This window comes from Oncorhynchus keta, chromosome 4, assembly GCF_023373465.1.
Source record: "Oncorhynchus keta strain PuntledgeMale-10-30-2019 chromosome 4, Oket_V2, whole genome shotgun sequence".
Classification (NCBI taxonomy): domain Eukaryota; kingdom Metazoa; phylum Chordata; class Actinopteri; order Salmoniformes; family Salmonidae; genus Oncorhynchus; species Oncorhynchus keta.
This window is the reverse complement of record NC_068424.1, coordinates 15,303,913-15,308,912: the sequence shown is the minus strand read 5'-3', so window position 1 is coordinate 15,308,912 and position 5,000 is coordinate 15,303,913. Positions and strand designations below refer to the sequence as shown.

Sequence of the window (5,000 nt, the reverse complement as noted above, 5' to 3'; positions counted from 1 at the left end):
CACACACACACACACACACACACACACACACACACACACACACACACACACACACACACACACACACACACACACACACACACACACACACACACACACACACACACACACACACACACACACACACACACACCTGTCATGTTGCAGTTGACTTTGAAGGGTCTGAGGGGTCCACTCCCATCCGGATCTATCCAGTATGTGTCTGAAGATCTGCCCAGGTGTTTATACGCCTCACAACTCTGTTCAAACAACGCTAGAGAGAGAGAGGGGAGAAAGAGGGGAGAAAGAGGGGAGAGAGAGGGGAGAGAGGGGGGAGAGAGAGAAAGGGAGAGCAAAGGGGGAGAGGACAGCGAGAGAGAGGGGTGAGCGAGAGGTGAGAGAGGGGGAGAGAGAGGGGAGAGAGAGGGGAGATAGAGGGGAGAGAGAGGGGAAAGAGGGGGGAGAGAGGAGGGAGAGAGAGAGGGGAGAGAGAGAGAGGGGAGAGAGAGAGAGGGAGAGAGAGGGGGAGAGCAAGGGGGAAGAGGACAGAGAAAGGAGAGAGAGAGACAGAGAGAGAGAGAGAGAGAGAGAGAGAGAGAGAGAGAGAGAGAGAGAGAGAGAGAGAGAGAGAGAGAGAGAGAGAGAGAGAGAGAGAGCGCAAGAGAGAGGAGGGAGAGAGAGAGGGAGAGAGAGAGAGAGAGAGAGAGAGAGAGAGAGAGAGAGAGAGAGAGAAAGAGAGAGAAAAGGAGGGTGAGAGGGAAAGGGAGGGTGAGAGGGAAAGAGAGAGAGAGAGAGAGAGAGAGAAAGAAAGAGAGGGAGAGAGAGGGTGGGGCGAGAGAGAGAAAGATAGCGAGAGAGAGTTGGAGAGAGAGAGGAAGGGGGAGAGAGAAAGAGAGGAGAGAGAGAGAGATGGGGGGTTGATAAAAAGAGAGAGAGGGGTAGAGAAGGAGAAGTAGACAGTGAGAAGTAGTGCCTTGAGGTTTGATGTACCCAGAATCAGCACAGTGGTGCTGTCCCTTCACCTCTGAAACCTCAATGTCAGTCAGTTCCATGGACAGCTCAACTGGACAGCTTAACACCACTCAGACTCTGATAGTCTACACAAACCCTTCTGTCTGGAAATTGTCTTTCAATTGGACTCTGCTTTGTGTGTAAGTGTGAGTGTATATCAGATTGAACTTCTGTAATGTCTCATATCTTCTGTCTCATATTCATACAACAAAATAGACTTATCTGACTTTCGAAGGATGACTGTGTGTGTGTGTGTGTTTGTGTGTGTGTGTGTGTGTATGTGTGTGTGTATGTGTATGAGTGAGTGAGTTGACTTCTGAATGACAGATGATTCATTACATTTCTGAAAGTGTGGATAAAATGGAACTACAGTAATGTGATGGCAGGCAAATTCACAGTCACTCTGCTTCCAAATACCGACTCTGTCACTCTGCTTCCAAATACCGACTCTGTCACTCTGCTTCCAAATACTGACGCTGTCACTCTGCTTCCAAATACTGACGCTGTCACTCTGCTTCCAAATACTGACTCTGTCACTCTGCTTCCAAATACTGACGCTGTCACTCTGCTTCCAAATACTGACGCTGTCACTCTGCTTCCAAATACTGACGCTGTCACTCTGCTTCCAAATACTGATTCTGTCACTCTGCTTCCAAATACTGACGCTGTCACTCTGCTTCCAAATACCGACTCTGTCACTCTGCTTCCAAATACTGACTCTGTCACTCTGCTTCCAAATACTGATTCTGTCACTCTGCTTCCAAATACTGACGCTGTCACTCTGCTTCCAAATACTGACTCTGTCACTCTGCTTCCAAATACTGACTCTGTCACTCTGCTTCCAAATACTGACTCTGTCACTCTGCTTCCAAATACTGACTCTGTCACTCTGCTTCCAAATACTGACTCTGTCACTCTGCTTCCAAATACTGACTCTGTCACTCTGCTTCCAAATACTGACGCTGTCACTCTGCTTCCAAATACTGATTCTGTCACTCTGCTTCCAAATACTCTGTCACTCTGCTTCCAAATACCGACTCTGTCACTCTGCTTCCAAATACTGACTCTGTCACTCTGCTTCCAAATACTGATTCTGTCACTCTGCTTCCAAATACTGATTCTGTCACTCTGCTTCCAAATACTGACTCTGTCACTCTGCTTCCAAATACTGACTCTGTCACTCTGCTTCCAAATACTGACTCTGTCACTCTGCTTCCAAATACTGACTCTGTCACTCTGCTTCCAAATACTGACTCTGTCACTCTGCTTCCAAATACTGACTCTGTCACTCTGCTTCCAAATACTGACGCTGTCACTCTGCTTCCAAATACTGATTCTGTCACTCTGCTTCCAAATACTGACTCTGTCACTCTGCTTCCAAATACCGACTCTGTCACTCTGCTTCCAAATACTGACTCTGTCACTCTGCTTCCAAATACTGATTCTGTCACTCTGCTTCCAAATACTGACTCTGTCACTCTGCTTCCAAATACTGACTCTGTCACTCTGCTTCCAAATACTGACTCTGTCACTCTGCTTCCAAATACTGACTCTGTCACTCTGCTTCCAAATACTGACTCTGTCACTCTGCTTCCAAATACTGACGCTGTCACTCTGCTTCCAAATACTGACTCTGTCACTCTGCTTCCAAATACTGACGCTGTCACTCTGCTTCCAAATACTGACTCTGTCACTCTGCTTCCAAATACTGACTCTGTCACTCTGCTTCCAAATACTGACGCTGTCACTCTGCTTCCAAATACTGATTCTGTCACTCTGCTTCCAAATACTGATTCTGTCACTCTGCTTCCAAATACTGACTCTGTCACTCTGCTTCCAAATACTGACGCTGTCACTCTGCTTCCAAATACTGACTCTGTCACTCTGCTTCCAAATACTGATTCTGTCACTCTGCTTCCAAATACTGACTCTGTCACTCTGCTTCCAAATACTGATTCTGTCACTCTGCTTCCAAATACTGATTCTGTCACTCTGCTTCCAAATACTGACTCTGTCACTCTGCTTCCAAATACTGATTCTGTCACTCTGCTTCCAAATACTGATTCTGTCACTCTGCTTCCAAATACTGACTCTGTCACTCTGCTTCCAAATACTGATTCTGTCACTCTGCTTCCAAATACTGATTCTGTCACTCTGCTTCCAAATACTGACTCTGTCACTCTGCTTCCAAATACTGACGCTGTCACTCTGCTTCCAAATACTGACTCTGTCACTCTGCTTCCAAATACTGATTCTGTCACTCTGCTTCCAAATACTGATTCTGTCACTCTGCTTCCAAATACTGACGCTGTCACTCTGCTTCCAAATACTGACTGTCACTCTGCTTCCAAATACACTCTGCTTCCAAATACTGACTCTGTCACTCTGCTTCCAAATACTGACTCTGTCACTCTGCTTCCAAATACTGACTCTGTCACTCTGCTTCCAAATACTGACTCTGTCACTCTGCTTCCAAATACTGACTCTGTCACTCTGCTTCCAAATACTGACTCTGTCACTCTGCTTCCAAATACTGACTCTGTCACTCTGCTTCCAAATACTGACTCTGTCACTCTGCTTCCAAATACTGACTGTCACTCTGCTTCCAAATACTGACTCTGTCACTCTGCTTCCAAATACTGACGCTGTCACTCTGCTTCCAAATACTGACTCTGTCACTCTGCTTCCAAATACTGATTCTGTCACTCTGCTTCCAAATACTGATTCTGTCACTCTGCTTCCAAATACTGACTCTGTCACTCTGCTTCCAAATACTGACGCTGTCACTCTGCTTCCAAATACTGACTCTGTCACTCTGCTTCCAAATACTGACTCTGTCACTCTGCTTCCAAATACTGACTCTGTCACTCTGCTTCCAAATACTGACTCTGTCACTCTGCTTCCAAATACTGACTCTGTCACTCTGCTTCCAAATACTGACTCTGTCACTCTCCTTCCAAATACTGACTCTGTCACTCTGCTTCCAAATACTGACTCTGTCACTCTGCTTCCAAATACTGACTCTGTCACTCTGCTTCCAAATACTGACTCTGTCACTCTGCTTCCAAATACTGACTCTGTCACTCTGCTTCCAAATACTGACTCTGTCACTCTGCTTCCAAATACTGACTCTGTCACTCTGCTTCCAAATACTGACTCTGTCACTCTGCTTCCAAATACTGACTCTGTCACTCTGCTTCCAAATACTGACTCTGTCACTCTGCTTCCAAATACTGACTCTGTCACTCTGCTTCCAAATACTGACTCTGTCACTCTGCTTCCAAATACTGACTCTGTCACTCTGCTTCCAAAACTGACTCTGTCACTCTGCTTCACTCTGTCACTCTCCTTCCAAATACTGACTCTGTCACTCTGCTTCCAAATACTGACGCTGTCACTCTGCTTCCAAATACTGATTCTGTCACTCTGCTTCCAAATACTGACTCTGTCACTCTGCTTCCAAATACTGACTCTGTCACTCTGCTTCCAAATACTGACTCTGTCACTCTGCTTCCAAATACTGACTCTGTCACTCTGCTTCCAAATACTGACTCTGTCACTCTGCTTCCAAATACTGACTCTGTCACTCTGCTTCCAAATACTGACTCTGTCACTCTGCTTCCAAATACTGACTCTGTCACTCTGCTTCCAAATACTGACGCTGTCACTCTGCTTCCAAATACTGATTCTGTCACTCTGCTTCCAAATACTGACGCTGTCACTCTGCTTCCAAATACTGATTCTGTCACTCTGCTTCCAAATACTGACTCTGTCACTCTGCTTCCAAATACTGACGCTGTCACTCTGCTTCCAAATACTGATTCTGTCACTCTGCTTCCAAATACTGACTCTGTCACTCTGCTTCCAAATACTGACTCTGTCACTCTGCTTCCAAATACTGACTCTGTCACTCTGCTTCCAAATACTGACTCTGTCACTCTGCTTCCAAATACTGACGCTGTCACTCTGCTTCCAAATACTGATTCTGTCACTCTGCTTCCAAATACTGA

General features: G+C 45.9%; 1 pseudogene; it reads right to left on the bottom strand.

Annotated features, from left to right (window-relative positions):
* The window catches only part of LOC118382415 (contactin-associated protein-like 2), a 385,396-nt pseudogene that overhangs the window by 106,763 nt on the left and 273,633 nt on the right, over positions 1-5,000 (bottom strand).